Raw genomic sequence first — 21,044 nt, 5'->3', positions numbered from 1 at the left:
TGGCGCATGTAAGGCCGGAGACTGACAGGAGCCTGAGAGAACAGCCGCGGAGCAGCAGGTGGGAGGCAGTGGGCAAGAAGAAAGGGGCCATCTGGGGGTTCCTTGTCCAGACCCTGCTTCGGCAGCACAGCGGGGACGGGGAACGACCACAGGGTTTCGGGATGAGGTGTGATAGGAGCGGGTCTGTGTTCCAGAAAGACTATTTTGACTGCCGTGGGAAGAATGGGCTTCTGGAGTGAGACAACACGGAGGAGCATAGATCTCATTACTAGTGCAGCATTTTTAAAAAGCACCTGCATCCTCAAAAATTAAAACACATTCTGGGCCCACCATAATTCTTGATACTACATTTGTTGAGCAAGTTCCATCATAGTCCTGAGGTACGTATATAAATCTATGTGTGCAAATTCACTTTAATAATCCTAAGTAAGTGCTGTTCACCATGCTCACAGTCATTGCCAACAGCATCAGTTCCCCGTTCCCTTCCCACAAAGTCGTGCTGTATTGGCAGACAGGTAATGTTTCTCCTTTGATGGTCCGGGCCTGAGGAAGTTTATAATCCCCAAGCATTAAAGTGTTATAAAGTGTGACAGTGTTAGAAAGTCAGGCCTGCTAGCCAGAGCGCACAGGTAAGTGTAGTTCAGGTATAGATTTTTGGCACGCCAGCTGTCCGGGAGCCCAGGGAATGACAGGGGTGCCAGGAAGCACTGAGGGTTGAAAAAGCACCAGAAAGCAGACTACAGGGAGTTGGGGGCCGGGACAAGGCCATCTGGCTAAGGGGACCTCTGTCTCACAGCAGGGGAGACCACAATGGTCTTTCATCCTCCATTCCAGCCCATTATTATGCACATACCCTTGAAAGTATCCCCAACCACATTAACCACCTCCTACATTCAATGAACATGGAACATAAGGGCTTTTTAAGACTAATTATCAGTTAAAAAAAGAAAATCACCCAACAGAGACCATGCAATAGCAGGTATTCAATCCTGTGATCCAGGGCCCAGCAAATAGCTGTTCCCTCGAGCACGGGATCTTGTACACAGGAGATGGACCCTTGATATGGAGGCAGCCCATTGTAACCTCTACAGACTGGCTCCTGGAGAGGAATCGTCTATAGTCATGTCTAGGCTGCGCTACTAACTCATTGAACTTTGGGTAAGTTATTTAAACTACTTCTGCTTAGTTTCATCTACAAAAGATGATAGTAGCCCTCCCTCATGGGGTTGAGGCTGGAACGAGATGATGCAGACAAAGGTCTTAGTGCCTGGCCCAGAGCAGGCCCTCAGAAAATGGTCGTTGTTAAGCTGCTCCAGGAAAGGTCTAGATCAGAAAAGGGAACTTCCTGCCAGGGAAGTTATGTGCCTCACACATAAGGAGGAGTTGTATCTAGAGTTGCCCTGTCTCTCCAGGAAGTCCTTAAAGGTAGGAGAGTGATATTTACCTGTCTGAGGCAGCTCTGTCCAAAGCAAACTGTGTCGTGGGGGCTTTTTCTGGTTCTTCTGGTCCAGCCCTGAGCTTCTGGATCTTCTGTCCACGATTTTTCTTAGATGGATTCGACTGTCCAGAATGCCATATGCAGACATGGACCTACAAAGTGTTTTTCTAATAAACTGGTCTGGAAAATGATGTCTCTGAGAACTGAACTGCATTGACAGTGGCATTCGGAGCAGAAACAGGAATTCTAACCCTCAGCCTCAGAGTGAAGTCAGGACCAACTCCTCAAATAAGTAGCTCAGGATATGAAAAGTTTAAATGACTTATAATTCATCAACTCAGGGAAGGCAGAGCTTAGTACAGAGAAGAGCATGTTTAACTTAAGAGACTGAAATTCGGAGTCCCAATTCTTAGCACTGACTCCATGATTTATGACAAATCACTACAAAGATCCTGGGGCCAGACTCCTAGGATGTGAAACCAGTTATGCAGGAGCTGTGTGACCTCAGGCAAATTACCCTCCTGGCAAGCTTTAGTTTCATCATCTGAAAACTGAGGGATCATAGAATCATTAGTGTGCTTGAGGCTTAAATAAACCAATCTCTGTGAAGCTCTTAGAAAAGTGTCAGGCAACGAGTAAATACTAGGCAAGTCGCGATATTGTCATTACTATTACTGCTAATAATAGGGGTTGAGCCTCACTCACTTCCTTCATCCACAGATGGGAATGGCCAAGCCCTTACTTGTCTCAAAGAAAGATCCAGTCTTCTGTAGGGTGATCACTTACGAGGGTTCTGCTATTCACATTTAACCACTTATTTCTCTTCCCTGATTTAAACGTGGGTGCTCTTGAGAGGAGTAAGACTTTGAACCAAGCAAGGCTCAGGGAGTTCCTAAAAGATTTGGGAATATAGAGGGAGGGAAGAAGGTGTTCATAATATCCTAGAGTTAGCAGTACTCGGAGGACTAACAAGAAAATGAAAAGAAATAATACATGGGGCATGCTTTCAAAAGGGGAAAGGAAAGAACAAATCATCTGAAGTGGTAGTATTTTCAAGGGTTATTAGGAATTATTATTTATTTTTAAATGGAAAGTTTAGGTCTAAATATTGTACCTCGACTTTTCAGTCTATGAATTCTTAGTCGTATCCTGCTAAAAAAAAGGAGTAGAATTTGTTAAACACGGATGGAGTAGATTTAGCCAAATGCTTAGGTCCCAGGGGCAGGGACACTTTGGGGTTTCCAGTCTGTTCAGCATCCTGGGCCGCTGCAGAAAAATGCATGTGGGAAAGGGACCAGGGGGACTAGTTGCCAGGGGCTTTGGTCCCTGGACTGTGACTGAATCCCCCCAGAACATAGTTTTTTCCCTGCCAAGTTAATCTTAAATAGCTTTCGTGATGAGAGAAGATATCCTTAGGAAATCTTCTGTGACCTTTTACAGGCTCTGTCCCTCTTTTCCAATCAAATACAGATTATCTAGAATCAATAAACTCCTTCAAATTTCAAAACAAGCATGGAGGTTCAGGAGCCTGTGGTGTCAGGCTGAGTCTCTGTTCTGGTTTATATGGCAAAGAATGGGAAGCAAACATTCACAGGGGCTGGAAAAGAAAGGACGCAAAAACTGGAGTAAAGAAATGCACTGGCCTCGCTCTGGGTAAGCTGTCGGTCTGAGCAAGAGCCGCCAACGGCAAGGGAGAACCTTCCCTCCCCTTTCTCTTTGCTTTCCAGCTCTTCCCAAATGTCCGAAGCGATCACAGAGCAGGAGGGGCATCCTGGGAGGAGAGAAAGTATGTACACTGTGCTCTGTGCTTCATAAGGCAACCAGGTCAGCCAGAAGAGATCAGGCCATGATGATTGCCATCACGAGGAGCTCCTAGCTATCTGAGTGGAGAACTAAATACCAGAAAGGTTTGGTTCCTTCCTCAAAGAATAGATTTCCTTGTTGTGAAGGAGTGGCTTCCAAACTTTGAGGACATACTATATACAAATGTGTGTGTGTCTGTGTGTACTACTGAATTATCTATGTGTGTTATAAAAACACAAAAAAATAGAAATTAAGAAAGACTGAGATGAACTGAACAGAAATAGAAGTCTTTCTTTCTCCCTCTCTCCCTCTAGTGAATTTTCCTACATGGTGCCTGGGGTGTGACCATCCACCTTCCGAGATTACCCTAAGTGACAAAATATGGGAGATCAAAATATGTTGCTTCAGTGAACAAAAGGCAGTGATGGAACTGAAGCATTGCAAGAAGCTCCTGGAGGGGGACCCAGTTTCTCTTCCTTAACTTTCTATGCTCAATTCTACTTTACTGGAGAAGGAAAGAAAGCCTTCCTGGGTATCTGATAACTAACGTGGAATCCAGGTTTATGTTAGGTTATATGAATAACCTCAATCTTTCTGTAAGTTCAAAGTGTCTATTAAATATGTCTTTTGGGATGTGAGACATGTCACTGCCCAATTCTGTCACCTGCTCAGGAGAGTTGCTGACCCAGTGTGCTAGGGCCTGACTGGAGGCCCAGTGCTGCCGGGCCACTCCTGGCAGGGTGAGAGGGCACAGCCGTGCTCACAGATCTGGGTCAGGTACCCTCACTATGCATGTGCACATGTAGTCCGTGTAGTCCCAGTCTTGGAAACATTCTGGGGCTTTCTCAACAAGTAGCCAAGCTGTGTAGTTCTAGGCAGCTCATTCATAAGGTTATGACATTGTGGAAAAGGAGCTCAACTGAGTTCTAGTCTCAGCTCTGCTTTGTGACCTTGGGCAAGTGCCTTAACGTCTTTTGACCTCAGTTTTCTCATCTGTCCCGTGGGGAGCTGGTATCACACCATCTGCCCCACAGGGTTATCACCTATGCAGGAATTTTGAGAATAGCAAAACATTGTACAAATGAAGCCATAAAGTATTCAGATCCATGTGTTAAGGTCTTTCCAAGGCATAAAGGCATAAAAAAAAAAAAAAACAAAAAAAACTTTTCCTACAAGTTTTGGAGCTAACTATCCTGTGGAACTTTCTCTTAAGGAGCCCAGCTCAGAGTGAAATTGGCTCATGGTGGATTTCTCGTCTGAACTCAGAGCCCTAGAGGCTTTATAAGCCTACAGAATGAACCAAGTGGACAATGATGACTTCTAAAAATGTGGATACATTTCCATACTCCCAGATAATGCCAAAATTTTTTGTTCATCCATTCAGCAAATATTTTTAGAACATCTTACTTCTGAGATAAAGTTTAAAAGCCCCCTCCCTCAGGGGCTCCTATGCCAGTGAATGGGGAAGGCATGGAAACAATCATTGCCATACCTGACAAAACCCACTGCAAGGTGTGAATTATGAAGAGCTTTGGAATACTGGGAGATTTAAATTTGGGGGAATCAGATTAAGTGACTTATGGAAGTGTAGAAATTCAGGCATTGCCAGCAGGAGTGAAGGACATCAAGAGAGAGGGAATGAAGGGAAGACCAGGAGTTGGGTGAAGGATGGAAAGGGGTAGGGAACAATATGATTTTCTGGGAGCTGTAATATACTCAGTAAGTCTTGACTTAATTTCCAGGAAGAAGAGAGGGAGACAATAAGCCCAGAAAGTAAGCTGAGGCCAGCTCATGGTGGAAATGGGACGCTGGGAGATCTTCTAGGCCAGCAGTACCTGAAAAGTTACTTGAAACATTTTATATCAGATTAGCAACAACAATTTATCTGTACACGTATGAAGAAATATTTTTATTTATTGTGCATTTAGCATATGCTAGCACTCCTCTAAGATACCAGAGTTAGTGTGACTACCATGTTCCTACCCTCATAAAGTGTATGCCAAGGGTCAAAGACAGACACCAAAAAATTATTAAAGTGTAATGAGTGTTAAGATGGCTGTAGTATTCTATGCCACCATATCATGTTATTCAGAGAGGTCACTCTGACCACAGTATAGGTCAGATAATTTTTCCTATCCTCCTGGAAAAATACCAACAGCTCAAGTTTTCTCCACTGACCTCAAGGTATAAACCCAGCTGCTCTCTGAGATGCTCAGTCAAGTTATCATTGACCCTCTGAATTAAGGCATGGGGAATGGCCTGGTTAAGGTCAGCAACTTTTTTTTTTTTTAAAGATTTTATTTATTTATTTGACAGAGATCACAGGTAGGCAGAGAGGCAGACAGAGAGAGAGGAAGGGAAGCAGGCTCCCTGCTGAGCAGAGAGCCCCATGCGGGGCTCGATCCCAGGACCCTGGGATCATGACCTGAGCCGAAGGCAGAGGCTTTAACCCACTGAGCCACCCAGGCGCCCCTAAGGTCAGCAACTTAAAAGGGTTACATTTAGAACCCAGAGCCATAAGGTCAGAATCAAAAGCTTGTACTGTGCTCTCAGCTCTGTTCCTGTTTGCCCATGTGACCTTGGGCAAGTCACACCATTCACTGGGTTTAATAATTTTAAGGAGAATAATAGAGTTGTTCTCAGATTAATGTTCCAAGACTCTATGAAAGAGGAATGGTAATTGGAATGTTCTAGCGAATTCGTGTTTACAAAGGCTAGGGCTGTCTGTGATAATCTTTGTCAGATTTACCCACCCATGGACCGACAATGAGGAGACAATTTCTTAAAATACTTTCTCTCTCTTTTTTTTATTTTAATTTCACTTTTTAATTTAATTTTTTATTTTGAAGCACTTTCTCCATACTACTTGACCCCCAACACAGCCCTGCACGTCACACTGTCCTTTTTGTTGGACAGAATTAAATCACACAGATGGAATTGCAAGGAACAATCCAACTGATGTGTACATGTTGTCCTTATACCACACAGTAGGCTATTAGCTCCCTCAGACTAGATTTTGCCTTTCTCTTTTTTCCACTCCAAAAGATTGTATGAGGCATAACTCCTGAGGCAAGAAGATAATGCTTTCCCAGGACCAGAATAGCAAGCTACATAGGATGAGCTTTGATGAGCACCATAGCCCTTACCACCCCATCCTCAGTGTCTGTAATTTCCATGGCCAAGATTAACACGTCCCCATGAGTTCAAAGAAATGACATGACAGCCTGATCATTGTGGCAAGGATGAAAGGTAAGTTGAGGGTGGAGTATTCCAGTGTTGCGTTCTGTCATTCCCAGGAAAAAAAATGGTGGTGTACTTGTCAAGATGCCTAAAAATGATGCCACTTAGAGGATGACACATAACTCATATGTTGTTCTACATCTATGAAACTCCTACAGTTTTCAAGCTAGGAGATAAGAACAAAGAACATAAATGGCATCACCTGTCAAGACTCACTACCGCTATGTACACGTCACCTGTGTGTGCCTACCCTGACCTCAGCTAGATGGCTATCATTTGATATCTTGGTTGTAGTCAAACAGTGCTTGAGGAGTCATGATGAAGTCTTCTCCTCCACATGTTCAGTGGCTGATTGATGCTGGCCGTCAGCTGGAACCTCCACTGGGACCGTTGGCCAGAACATTTACACATGACTTCTCTGTGTAGTCTGGGCTTCCTCACAGCATTGTGTCTGGCTTCCAGAGCAAATGTCTCAAGACACAATAGAAAGAGCCAGGTGAAAATTGTATTGCCTTTTCTAACCAAACCTCCAAAGTCACATGTCGTTGCTTCTGCCTAATTTAACTGGTTAGAAACAAGTCCCTTAAGCCAGCCCATATTCTTAAAAAGGGAAATTCGACTGCCTTTCTTGACAGAGTGACAAAAATTGGCAGACACATTTAAAACCACTACATAAGTTTGGAACAAATTATGTGATTGGAACATATTCTCCTTGCTCTGTAAGTATTGCTAAGATAAAAATAATTGCTAATGTTTTTGGAGCACTTGTCATGTGCCAGGAAGAATGCAAAGCACTCTCCATGATGTGAGTTACATGACAATCCACCCCCACTTCTGTGGGATGGGTACTCTTATTTCCCCATTTCATCATTCTGGAATCTAAAACTTGAAGATCCTAGGTAATTTGTCCATGATACTCAGGTAGAAAGTGGCAGTCCCAGGACAGGATTGTTCATTAAGCCAAAGTGTCAACCTTTCCTCAGTCTCTATTTTACCTATAGAAGATGAGTTTCAGGTACATGAAATAAATAGCTCAAAGTTAATAAATGGGTTATAACTGTACTCAACCTCACACACAAAAATATACTATACAGCTCCTAATGATATGGAGAAAATAGCCTCTTGATAGCTGTTATGTGAATGTTTTTGGAGGGAGGAGGTTCAATTTGAGGGAAAGATGCTGTGATAACCCCTTTTTGGAGTAAAGGGAAGCCTCCCTAGCTATAGTGCTGGGCAGGAGGGAGCTTCTTGAAGGTAAAGGTATTGACAGTTGTGGAAGAAGGGTGAAGAAATCAGGTGACCTTCCCACCCTCCCCACTTCTCACAAAGGAATCAGGAGATTTTAGGAAAAGAGACCTATTTAAACACCCCCCACCCCCGGGTCTCTGAAAATCTTCAGTGAAATTGCAAAAAATCACAATGAGTTTGATGTAGTTGGATTTATTGTTTTAGAAGTTTAGAGGCTGAGATTTGTATCACGGATTGCTCAGAATTAGCCCATGTTAATAAAGGAAGGCACTTACCTCTGGGTTTTTAAATTGTGCCCTATAACGAGTAGTTCATGTCCTTAACAGAGTGATGGAATTCATTAACTAGTTTCAGTCCCACTAGGGGCCTCTTCATCCTTCCCAGTAATTGGCATCAAGCCAAATCTGTTCCAGGAAGAATGAATTTCCTCACTGAGCATATGCTTACCAAGTGCCTACAGCACTTGTCATACCCAGATACGAACAAACCTCAGTAAAACTAAATCCTGGATCGAGGGTCTGTTCTCCTTGTTTTGCCCACTCTGGTTATGAGGAATCTACGAGGAAGGTAGGTCTCACTTGGGCCAGATATCTAAAAATTCTGCAATAAGTCTATGAAAACAGTTCCAAGTACTCATTAAGACTAACCAAACACTCTGTGGTGAGAACCAAATAAATTTTATTACTTATGCTTAACACCACAGAACTTCAAGGATTGTCTCAGGTTCCCTTTCCTTAGGGAAGTGATAAAAACCTTTAATCTGCCTAACCGAAGGCATAGCTCAGGTGTGATCTAGGCCAGTTTTGTGTTTCCTGTGTTGTTGTTGTCCACAGTCATCTGCTGCCTCTTGCCACAGATTCTTGGTGGTAAGTCTCAGCCTTGGCATAAAACAGAGTCAGTGAACACCAAGTGTCATTTGTTTCCTCCAAAATGCTTCCATTTCTTCCACCAAGCTCTGAGAATCTGGCCCAGGTATTGTGAATTCTGTAGCTTCCTGTCACTAGCACTTGCATTCTCTGAGGGTTATTGTGTTTTCCCTATGGAGATAGATAAACATTCACAGCACCAGAAGGAGCAAAGGTTTATGCCCATTCTCATGGAAGGAATTGGTTATATTCTTTTTTTTTTTTTAAGATTTTATTTATTTATTTGACAGAGAGAGACAGTGAAAGAGGGAACACAAGCAGGCGGAGTGGAAAAGAGAGAAGCAGGCCTCACGCTGAGCAGGGAACCTGTGTGGGGCTCTATCCCAGGACCCTGGGATCACGACTTGAGCCAAAAGCAGACATTCAATGACTGAGCCCCCCAGGCACCCCAGGAATTGGTTCTATTCTAATTAAGTCATAACTTAGAATTGATCCCTCGTTGTGTAGAAATGTGGGTACTATGACGTTTCCCTTGAAATACATTTAAGTCTCTCCTTGTCAAGGTTCCCTTAAAATAGCCCTGTTACATCGCTTTACAGAATGCTGTATCATTTCCCCAATTATTCACAACCCATTTTCTACAAAAGGACTTCATTGTTACATACTTGTGGTGTCTTCCTACTTCTCCCCTCTGCTGACAGTCAGACTTGACTATGGACTAGTTTTAGCCAATGGATTGTAAGGAGAAGCGACAGAGCCTGTTCCAAGGAGTCTCAAGAGTCACCGTGTGTTTCTGTCATGTTTCTTGCCGTTTTCTGTATCCACAAATGTATATTCTAGATGAGGAATATTCCTTTACTCTCAATCCCACAGTGACTGAGACATGACGAATGGCGGTGGACAGAGCTCAGCCAAGCTGGAGCTGACCTGCCAGAGTCATGAAACATGAGCAAGAGATAAACCTTTGTTGATTTAAGCCACTGGATTTGGGGGTTGTTCCTACAGCATAGCCTCACAAAAGCTGACTAAGACACTCACAACATAAGCTTCATGCTTACTGTGTAGAAGCCTCTGTGGAATATGGAGTTGTACCAGACACTGTGTCTGCCTTCTAGAAGCTTACAGTCCAAAACAGAAGATTAGATGCCCAAGTATCTGTTCAAGTAGCAGAAGTGGCTAAGCTGATGCGTGAGGCAGAAGGACCATAAAGCTGGTTAACAGCATGAAAAATAAGAGGGGAGAATTTCACAGAGGAGAGATGATCAGGAGGCTCAGGGATGCAGGCCCAGCAAGGAAAAAAAGAGTTGAGCAGAGTCTTCAGGGAATGACTTTGGGGTGAGTGGGTGAGGGGACTGTCAGAGGCAAGGGGTTAAGGAGGTGGAGAGGAAGCAAAGCCATCATGAAAGATTACTCTTTCCACATGTGTGGTGAGAGGAACCTCATCATTGGGGAAGTCAAAGATTGCAGGAGTTTCACAGAGTCAATGCAGCAAGCATATTTGGGGGTTTCCGCCCTTCCTTCACTCCCTTCCCATAGAACCTGCCCCTGGGCCTGCTGAGGGAGAGGGAAATGGTTAGCCCCATGCTCCTAGCCTCAGATGATTAGACCAAGGTGAGCACCTGATTTGAGCAGAGCCAATCTAAGTTGCCAATGACATATCATTTGAATAAACAGCCTCAAAAGATGACTGGGGACAGTCACATTCCTTCTCATAGGAGCCCCAAACTAAGAGGCAGAGATGAAAGATGCTTCTTGGAATGGCTCCTTGAGCTGAAAATCAAGTAGAGGAGAATACAGCGGCTATTATCAGGTAGTGTACGTACTTAAGTCGTAGGACCCATATGGAGTGGTTGGAAAAGAAAGAATAAGAGAACAACAGATGCAGGGAGAAAAGTGGAGAAGCCATGAGTAAGAGATAACAGTAAGTAAACTATGGTGCTTCATATATGCCAAGCACTATCCTAAGTCCCTTATTTTGATACTACCTCATGTATTTCTCATAACAATCCCAGGAGACGGGTACTATGATTATCCTCATTGTACAGACGCGGAACCCAAGACACAGGAGGTGGTGCCCCAAATGACTTATAAGAAAGCCACGATAAAAAGCTAAGTAGGCTGACTGCTGACTCCTTCCTTGTAGCCACCATGCATTACTGCCCCCTGGAAAGGGAAATGAAAGGCACTCCCTGCAGCCTCTGGGAGCCAACTCTTCCTAAGCTCAGACACTTCCATTTTGTTGGATTTCCTGAGATCATCCAAGCCATCCAGAATGGGTTTCTGCTCCTGGCAATCAAAATAACCCAAACCAAACCAGATGGGGAGATCCGGGCTTTCCAAGTGAGAGAGCCTAGGGACATCAGAGAGGAAAAAAGGAGTGTCAATGTAGCAGACCTACAAGGAAGCACAGAGGGATGGGATTAGGGCAAGGGAGAGACTTTTCATCTCCCATAGCCAGGACCATATGGCTTAATTTGACCATCCAGGCACTCACAGTGCCATACGGCAGCCAGCTAACTAACCAAACAAGACCGACACATAATTCAGTCTGTACCTTTCTGGGGGCTCTGCCACTAACACGAAGGGTGAGGTTGGGCTCACATGTCTCCTCCTTTCTGGGCTTTGGTTTCTCTGCCAAAAAGGAGGGAATGATGATTTTTTTTTTTTTTTAATGTAGAGAATTCGATTTATCAGGACTTTGTGGAGATTAGGAAGATGCAGATCATCACAGTGGGGCTGCCCCCTGTGGCAGCCAGACCTGGCATCTTGAGTCAGGTTTTCCAGAGACATCATCTGAGATGGAGTACAGGAAGTTGATCTGGGAGTCCACTCAGGTGCAACACCTGTGAGGACTGAGGGCTGCTGACAGAGAGGGAAAAGTTGCAGCAAAGGCAACAGCCAATTCCATACGGAACTTGAGCTCTTCAGAATTGTCCCAAATGGAGTCATGGGGCTGTGCCTTTGTACCCTACCCCACTGGGGTGTCATCAGGCCTAGGATGCCTTGTTAGGTAAGGCAGCTCCCTTGAGTCAAGGGCAGTTTCCAATGAGAAGCTCAGCTCAGAGCTCATTTTTTTTTTTAATATTTTATTTATTTGACAGAGAAATCACAACTAGGCAGAAAGGCAGGCAGAGAGAGAGAGGAGGAAGCAGGCTCCCTGCGGAGCAGAGAGCCCGATGTGGGGCTCGATCCCAGGACCCTGGGATCATGACCTGAGCTGAAGGCAGAGGCTTTAACCCACTGAGCCACCCAGGTGCCCCCTCAGAGCTCATTTTAGGAAGCAGTGCCCCATGTGGATGGGGGAATGTGTGATTCAGGCTTGAAAGGAAGGATCTGAGCAGTACATCATAGCATCCCCTCGGTACCAGAACTGAGCCCCACTTCTCAGGGGCCTAATAGGGCAGAGGAGCCTGGACTTTGGGAAAGGTGGGGCACTGAGAGGAGCCAGTGGAGGACTGCGGAAGGTTGTTCCCTACTGGTAAATCTCACTCTGTCCCTGCCTGGAATCAGGGAGATAAGAGACCATGAAAAATGCTGCATGAGTCTGGATGTGTGTGGGAACTATAAAGGGACAGACTCCTGCATCCAGTCTGATGCCAAGAAGCCCAAGGAACTTAGTGAGGAGTCAGAGAGAAGCTGAAGAAAATGAGGCAAGGAAATTGTGGGGAGGCTGTACAAGTAGAGTTTGAGCCACATTTAATCTGAATCTCCAAAGGGCAAGGAGGTCTCACGTGGGTCACCTTACACAAGGGCACATTTCCTAGCACCACGCTGAATTTTGATGATTTCAGATCTCCAAGAGCAAAGTAGAAAGAAATAGCTCTCTGTGGGGCATGTGTTTCCAGCCCACAGCTGGCTGTTGGAAGAGCTACTGAGAGTGTCCCTGTCTGATTCAGGTGACACATGACAAGATATGAGAGAGGGTAAGCCTCTGCCCAAAGCATTCTTGCTTTAGGAGGGACGGTTAGGACTGATCAGGCCCCCAGAATTCATATATTGAAGCCCTAATGCCCTAATGCCCTGTGTGATGGGTGCATAGCACCTTTCATTAGGTCATAAGGGTGGGGCCCTAATCCAATACTGGTGTCCATAGGAAGAGAAGGGCTGGAGCACACGCGCAGGCCAAAGGCCATGTGAGGACACAGCAAGACTGTGGCCATCTGTAAGCCCAGAAGAGAAGCCTCAGGTGAAACCAAACTGGCCAGCACCTTGATCATGGACTTGCAGCCTCCAGAACTGGGAGAAAATTAATCTGTGTTAGTTAAGGCCCCCAGCTTGTGGTGCTTTGTTACGGCCGCCTGAGCAGACTGAGACAAGGGGCTAGCCAGCCCGGCAAGCAACGGGCTGAGGAGGTTGGCGCCGGAAGCAAAGCCCATCTGTGTGTCCTCCTGTTTCTCCCTCTTCTCGGTCCTGCCTTGCACAGTCCAACGCCGGAGGGACGGGTGAGTGGCCAGGGGACACCTGGCAGAGTGGTGTTTACAGGCTACACGCAGACTCTGGATATGCAAATGTTTAGCACGAGAAATCGGGGCCTCCTGGGTCGCTTTGCAAACTGGCTTCCAGCCTGGTGTTTCCAGCTGCGTACACTTGAGTACGGTCAGCGAAGAGAAACAGCTTAGACAGGTGCCTTCTGCGTTTCCAGCCGCTTGCCTGTTTGTTTGCTGGTCATCACCCATGTCACTGACCTGAATTTGGCTCTCCAAAAACATTCGTTTCACTGTTATTCTTTTAGTTCCACTTTGGAATTTGGATTTTTTTTAAAAAATGATCCTATTTAAGAAAATATCCAATGCCCAAATGGAAACTGAAAACTAGGAAGGTGAGCGTTTACTTCCTAGGCCTCTTTACCTGAAAAATAAGTCAGGTACACTAGATTTGTGGCTAGAATTTTTTTTTTTCTTTAAACTACAAGAAGCCTGTCTTCAAAGGAAGCTCTACCGGCCAGCAGGAACCAAGGAGGTACCTGCAAGCTGCACTGCTGGGATCTGAAGGGGAGGAGCGAGTTTTAGAATCTTGCCCACCAAGGTGGGGCTTTACAAAGCAGGGTTTGAGAATGATTTACTATCATCTCCTAAGGCAGTTAGTACAGAAGGAGCCAGTGATGGCCACCTGCCTTTGTTCTCAAGAGGAGAGCAAGGCCAAACACTCTCACTGCGGCCTCTCCTGAGGAAGAAGATGGTAGGTAGGGCAGGCCCATGTAGACTGAGGTTGGGGAAAAGGTGAGAAGGTGGGGGTGCTGGAGAGGTCTGGCAGGTCCAGGAGAGGCAGCAGGAAGCACCACCACGGGAACCCACTGAGGCTGGCCAGCCTGGTCTCTATCAGGAGTCACATTGGTCCTTGCCTGCTGCCCCCAACTTTGGTTCAGAGTTCAGAGGAGGGGGGAGAAAGGCAGTACACCGGGAAGGATCAGAAAGGCCAGTCCTTACATCCTCTGCCTCTCTTGTTAAACTGGGGTCCCCACCTTCACTCATTCCTGACACCCTGTTTCCTTAACCATACTCCCCCACCCAATGTTCTAGAACAATTGGGTGGAGACAAACCTACCTCCCCCTAAAGTGACCCAGGCTCCAAAATTACTTAGTTCTCAGGCTTTGCAACTCTCAGCACTGTGATTCTGGGTACTCAAACAGCTTTTCCCAAATTGTGGTTCACAGATCACTCCATTAGCCTCACCTGAGGAGCTCATTTGCCAATTTCCTAGACCCACCCCAGGGCTATAATCCTTGAGGCAGGGCTTCAAAACCTGGCTCTGTAACAAGCTGCCCAGCCCAAGTGATTTCTGATGCAATTTGGCATCTGAAATCTGCAGGAAGCTCTCTAGACTTTCTGGTTCTGTGTGTATGTCTGTGTGTCTGTTTGTCTCTGCTATGCAGTTTCAGATCTCTTTCTCCTAGGGGCTCCTCTCTTTGGCAGCACGAGCCCTGCACTCTGAGAATGTGCCCATGGAGAAGTTTGTGCCTCTAGGTTCTTTTTGATATCAAGCTAAAAATGCAACTGTAGATGCACCCAAATTAAGATTAAACTATTGCTACCCTCATGCATTCCCTTGCCAATCAGCTGCCTCTCTCCATGACCTCTGGATGTCACTACAAGCCAGGTTTCTGTAGTTGCTGATGCTCTCAGAACAGGGCTCTCCTTCCAGCAAGCTCCAGCTGGAATGGGGGCGTCTAATAAGCACTGCCCTGAGGGGCCTCTGAGCACCAAACAACAGGCCCTGTTTCCTCCAGACCCCAGAGCCCAGGAGTACTCTCATCCCCTAGTTCTGTCTACCATGACTGGGGGCTGGGCTGGAGGGAACTGGGGCCCTGCTGCCAGCCAGGCTTAAGGCAGAGCACTGCCACCCTTAGACATCCAGGGGGATGCCCTAAATCAGCAATTCATCAGGCAAAAGAAGAATGGAGAGTTCTCTGCATCTTTTCATGAAGTCAAAGACTCAATCTCCCATGCCCTTCCCAGACCCTGAAGGCAGCAGGAGACATGCACCAATTAGAGACTTCACGACCTTGCTCACCCCTGATCCCACTGCCAGGCAGCAGGGTTTCGGAGGACATGCACCCTTCGAGCACCAGGGCAGGGACTTGGTCTTCAGAGCATCCACATGTTCATTCAACCAACATTTATTTAGTGGTGACTATATGGCAGGCTCTGGAGGCTCTCTCAGAAATAATTCTCTCTCAGGCAGACAGCACGCATGGGTTTCTGTGGGCCAGGAGCAGGACTAACATCTCATATGCATCATCGTGCTAGAGTCCAAAATGTCCAAAGAGGAAGGAACTTCTCTTAACCCAGCGCAATCTGCCCCTAGAAAAGTCTGTGCAGAGTGATTGGCAGATCCGGGAGGGTCCCCTGGTCACAAGTCCAGGCCCTGCCCCACGTCCCATTTCACAAGGAAGGAAATGAGGTTCAGAGAGGCAGGAATGGCTGGTTCTCAGTCTTGGCTCAGTCTCCAAACATTCCTGAAAATGCCAACTCCTTTAGCAGACACCTGCAATGTGTGTTTGTGAATACATGTCCTACAGTATACACTCTACCATATTAATAGTGTAGGTGAAACGTACACTAAATTATAAAATTAAAAATACAGAGGAGTTGGAGTTCTAATATTTTCTGTGCACCCTGGCCTAAGGCTTTGCTAATCACATCAAGTACATGTCTCTGGTTCCTTAACTATTACAATGGGTATAGAGAGGATGAAAAAGGAGAACTATTTTGAAATTAAAGTGACTATAAGTGAAAATTAATCTAAATCATAAGCATAATTTATTCCTATAGGAAATATCAATTTAGCCCCTCTGCGTGTCAGGACTTGTGCTGGTGGGTACAGTGGGGAGGTTGCTAATAGTCCCAGCAAGAGCCTGTCCACAGAGGGGCAATTGCTAAGGAGACAGGAGATAGAAATACAATTGTTTTGAGTGCAGATGGAATGACAGGGATGGCTAAAACACTAGGTCCTATGAGACTTTTGTGGGGGAGAGACAACCTGCCCTGTGTACCGTTAGTGATGTGGTTAATCTTTATTCTCCTAACTATGAGTTCATGGTGCTTATTAAACATATTGTAGCAAGAATACAATCTATACTGTAAAGGGCTGAAAGCAAGACAGTGTGTCAACTGCCATCACTGATAGCATCTGATCAGTTCTCGTGTATGAGCCCATCATTCCTGCATGAGACAAGGCACTAAACCCGTCTAGAAAACATAAGCCAATCCAGGCAATCCATGTGTCTGTGTGTTGTGCCAATGTAGTTGGAAATAAATTTAGAAAGGCACGGTCCCACTGGATTATACCACCAATGCTGAGAGGAAATGGAGGTATAAATATTTTGTGCATCTGTTGCCTAGAATGGCAAATGTGCAGACCAAGAAAGTACATTAAATACATGTGGGCCCTTTCCCCCTGGAAGTTCCCCTCCATGAAATGTTCCCTGGCCAGAAGCATCTTTCTCTGCCCTCGACAGAGTCCAGAGAAAGAGAGCATGAGTGGATGATTCCCATACTTGGGAAAGGACTCCAAGCACACACCTCCTGGTGATGGCCTAATTGCCATCTCTGCATCCAGAGGACAGATTATCAGCAGCGCTGTCAAGAAAAGGGGCTGGAGAACAGGCAGGAGCCCAGATTAGCTATTGGTCTGGAAGGAAGGTGCATTAGTCTGCTAGGGCTGCTCTAACAAAGTACCGCAGACTAGGTGGCTTAAACAACAGAAATGGGTTGTCTCATGGTCCTGGAGGCTAGAAGTCCAGGATCAAGGTGTTGGCAAGGCTGTTTTCTTGGGAGGCCTCTCTCCTTGACTCGCAGGTAGCAGTCTTCTGCCTCTGCCCTCTCCTGGTCTTCCCTCTGTACATGTCTCTGTTCTAATCTTTTAAGGACAGCAGTCATACAGGATTAGAACCCATCCTAATGTCCTCATTTTAACTTGATTACCTCTCTTTCAAGACCTAATCTCCAAATATAGACATATTTATGGTACTGGGGCTTAGGACCTTAACATATGTATTTTGGAAGAGGACATAATTTTTCAGCCCATCACCGAAGTGTTGTCAAAAATGAAGCAATGAGAGGAAAACAGAACTAACCAGCTCACTGTATAAAATGTCATAAATATTTCAACAAGACCTGGTATGAATGATGGGAAGACTGACCTAACTTGTCCACTTTGGGCCAGGACTCCAGGAGTGACCAGCTGCTACCCATAGCCTTCTCTATAGCAAGAAGATGCTATGGACTGAACATCGTTGTTCCCCTCAGATTCATAGGTTGAAATCCCAAATGCCAGTGTGATGATATTAGGAAGTTGGGCCTTTAAGAGGTGAGGGTAGAGCCCTTGTGAATGGGATTAGTGTTTTTATTTAAAAAAGACACAAGAGCTTGCTCTCCCTCTCTATTCTCCACCATGTGAGGACGTGAGAAGAAGGCCTTCTGCAAGCCAGGAAGAGGGCTCTCACCAGTACAGAAACTGCCAGATCATGATCTTGGACTTCCAGCTTCCAAAACTGTGAGAAGTTAAGTATTTGTTATTTCAACCACCCAGTCTATGGAAACTTGTTACAGCAGCCTGAGCTAAGACAGATGGTGAGGACTCTAGGAGTGTGATGACCCAACCACACATGTGAAAAGGAAGAACCTCCTTGATCACAAAGAGTTTGGGCTGCATTGCCCAATGGGGTGGAGCTGTCTGCGGGCGGCAGCTGCGCAGGCCCCGCAGAGTCTGACCAAGAGGTAGAACCACTAGGGGGTAGGCCCTGGTGCTTGCTCTTCTTGCCCCTAGCTTCTTATTAACTCGTTGGCCTCCTGGCAAGTCCCCTTCTTTGAAACGCGGTGCCTCTAGAAGGCAGTGCAGTCCAGTTTGGAGATCTCTGTTGCTGTGGTGGCCTAAGTCTCTGGGACTCCTGGAGAGGAAGCTCTTGCTGATAGAACCGCAGGGATTTTCCTGGGCGCTGACACCAGGAGGCATTTGTAACGCTGGTGGCAGCTCTGCATGGCTCTAATCTGGTTTATGCAAACCCAGTCATTTTGCAGTCCACAGGGAAGGCTAGGAGGAGGGATTTGCTTTGATCCGTTATCAAAGAAGGTTTTGCATTTACAGGGGAATGGCTAATGCTAAAAATGTTGCTGTTTGGGAGAAATGTGCACCCATCTGTGTCCTAAATTCAGGTATTTTAAATGATACTGTGGCATCTTGGAACACCCAGCATTAAACAAGCAAACGTGAAACTCCCTGTTTCATTCTTCAGATGAAGACCAAATGAAGGGCGGTGCCAGGCATCCAAGCACTTGTGCAAGTTTCCCGCCTCTTCTCCTGTATCAGAGTCTTCCAAGACCCTGTGCTCCAATCCTGCCATAGCTGCTTGAAAACAGAGGAAAGCTTTCCCTCAAGGGCCCTGACACAAGATTCTATACATGAAGACTGGGGAGTTGGAACCATTGTTTCAGAGAGGATTTTCTTCCACATTCTGCTCTAGCCCAAGGGCATGGGATCCAAAGAGTCAGGAGACTGGGTCTGAATGTAAACACTGCCTCTCACCAGCTGTAAGGGATTAGCTTAGGCAGGCTCTTAACCTCTGAGTCTGATCTTCTCCTTTGTAAGATGGACCCCTAACCCCCATCCCCCAGCCACCTTCCTCCTGTTATGGGGCTTTTGTGAGAATCAAATGGAGCAGTGTAGGTGAAGGTACTTGTAATGATAAAGCATATACCTTGTAGAGGACATCTTTGGGTTTTGTCACCCAGCATCTTTTACCTCTCATAGTAACAGCATATTATAACCTAAATTATAACCTGTAGCCTAAATTTCCTCGGGACAACAAACTTGATCCTGATTACTCCCTGGGCTACAGGTGTACTTGACCCTGGACAGTCCCAGAAGCTGGGGGTGTGGCTCCTTGCCTAGGAGAGCCTTGTACCCTCCCAGCCACCTCCTGTGGTGGACTTGCCCTCAGAATCCTTTCCAACTGCCCCCCACTGTGCTGTCCATATTGCAGTGGTTAAAAAAAAAACACCTTTCTAGACTTTTGTACAGGCAATTATATGAATACAAATTATTTTCCAAAATTTTTCATTCAAACTAGATTTGGAAGGCAGGAGTGCAGAAGAGATAGCTTTCCTATGACATTCACATTTTCTGTAGGCACACATGCTCATAGACACTTCCCATGTACAGTGGTTTGCCCTCTGGTCCATTGTATCTTGGATTTCAGAAGCGGTTTGGAGGCAATGTTACCAGCTTCCTGTCCTCCTGATCCCCAAATCACAAATATAACATGTGATCTTGAATTCAACTGTTCTCATGGTGGCCTCCTGATTCTGCTTCCTTCCTGAGTGTTTCAAGAGTCATAGCTCTCCCTAGCAAGTTCATTCCACTGTATTTTGGGAGTCATTTCTAAAGCTTCAATCTAAAACTTCCTCCATTAGACAGTGGAGCTTGAAGACAGGTCAGCTTGAAGAACTATGACCATCAGGAGGACAAACCCTTCTCAGACACCATCAGGCTTAAGTCCACTCCCTGCCCCAAGTTCTCCATTTATGCTTTGGGGGACCAGCAGCACTATAATGAGACCAAGACTGTGGCTATTCCCCAAATGGACATTGAGACACTGAAGAAACTTAATAAGAATAAGCAATTAGTCAAGAAGTTGGCCAAGAAGTATGATGCCTCTTTGGCTTCAGAATCTCTGATGAAGCTGATCCCATAAATCCTGAGTCTGGGCCTGAATACACTGGCAAGTTCCCCTCATTGCTGATCCACAATGAGAACATGGCAACCAGAGTGGATGAAGTGAAGTCTGTAATCAAATTCCAGGTGAAGAAGGTGCTGTATCTGTCAGGGGCCGATGGCCATGAGAAGATGACCAATGATAAGTTTGTGTACAACATCCACTTGGCTGCCAGTTTCCTGGTATCACTGCTCAAAAAGAACTGGCAGAACATCCAGGCTTTATACATTAAGAGTGCCATGGGTAAGCCCTAGAGCCTATACTAAAGTGGAGCTTAATTAAATCCTAGTGCTACCAATCAGTCAATCAATCTCCTTCAAACCATCTAACAATTTTGCAAGCATTCAGCACTAGATTTAAATCCCTCTCTGCTTTAAATATCTAGAGTGGCTTCTGTATTCTACAAATGAATCCTGCCTGGTACAGAAGAGGTGGACACTTGGGACCCCAGGTGGACCAAGGGGGAGTCAGATCACAGAATTTCATTCCAACAGTTGATAAATAGAGGCTAACTTTCCAACAGACTTGGAGGTTATAATGCCAGAGCCACTGGCAGCCATCTTATCTTGCCTTTACAAAAGAGCTTGTCTGAGAAAAGCATCAATGAGAAGGGGCCAAGACAAGAGATGAGAGGAGCCTGATCTTGACACCATTTGGGTACCTGAACCAAGCAACGTCTTGTGCCAAACCCATTCCTGGACTTTACAGTTACACGAGCCAGTAAGTTCCCCCTTCTATCTGAGACGGAGTTGAGCTGGTCCATCATTTGACCAAAACTTAACTTATCAGCCAACGGTGACCACAGGAGAGAAAAAACAGGGCAGCAGTAGTCAGATGGCTATAGATCACATAGTCTCAACCACAGGTCTGCATCAGAATCACCTGGGAGCATTTTACAAGGTACAAGTGAATATGTCTGGGCCTGGGCCCTCCAGGTCACATGAGAGACACATGTGAGCAAATGGAAAATTCTCCCAGGTGAGCTGGTTTCCACATGTACCCCTGGAGAGTGTGGCTACTGTGGATCAACTCATAGGGAAGGGAGGACAAGGCAGTGGTCATTTCTTGAAAATACTTGAATGTTTGAATCTCAGTTCAAAGCACTCACATTATTTTTTATTTAATTTTGATTTTCTCCTTTTAGGGTTAAAAAACCTTTGCATTAAATCACCCAGTATTATAACCACCAGATGAGAATACTATCGAGTGAAATATTTCAGCCCAGCTTGTGTAAGC

The 21,044-nt window shown here is 45.6% G+C and overlaps 1 pseudogene; it reads left to right on the top strand.

Annotated features, from left to right (window-relative positions):
• Nucleotides 1-442: 442 nt before the first annotated feature.
• Nucleotides 443-20,062, top strand: LOC123950440 (annotated as a pseudogene).
• The last annotated feature ends 982 nt before the right edge of the window (nucleotides 20,063-21,044 follow it).

This window comes from Meles meles, chromosome 9, assembly GCF_922984935.1.
Source record: "Meles meles chromosome 9, mMelMel3.1 paternal haplotype, whole genome shotgun sequence".
Classification (NCBI taxonomy): Eukaryota; Metazoa; Chordata; class Mammalia; order Carnivora; family Mustelidae; genus Meles; species Meles meles.
The sequence above is the reverse complement of the archived record's forward strand: the minus strand, read 5'-3'. Positions and strand labels throughout refer to the sequence as shown.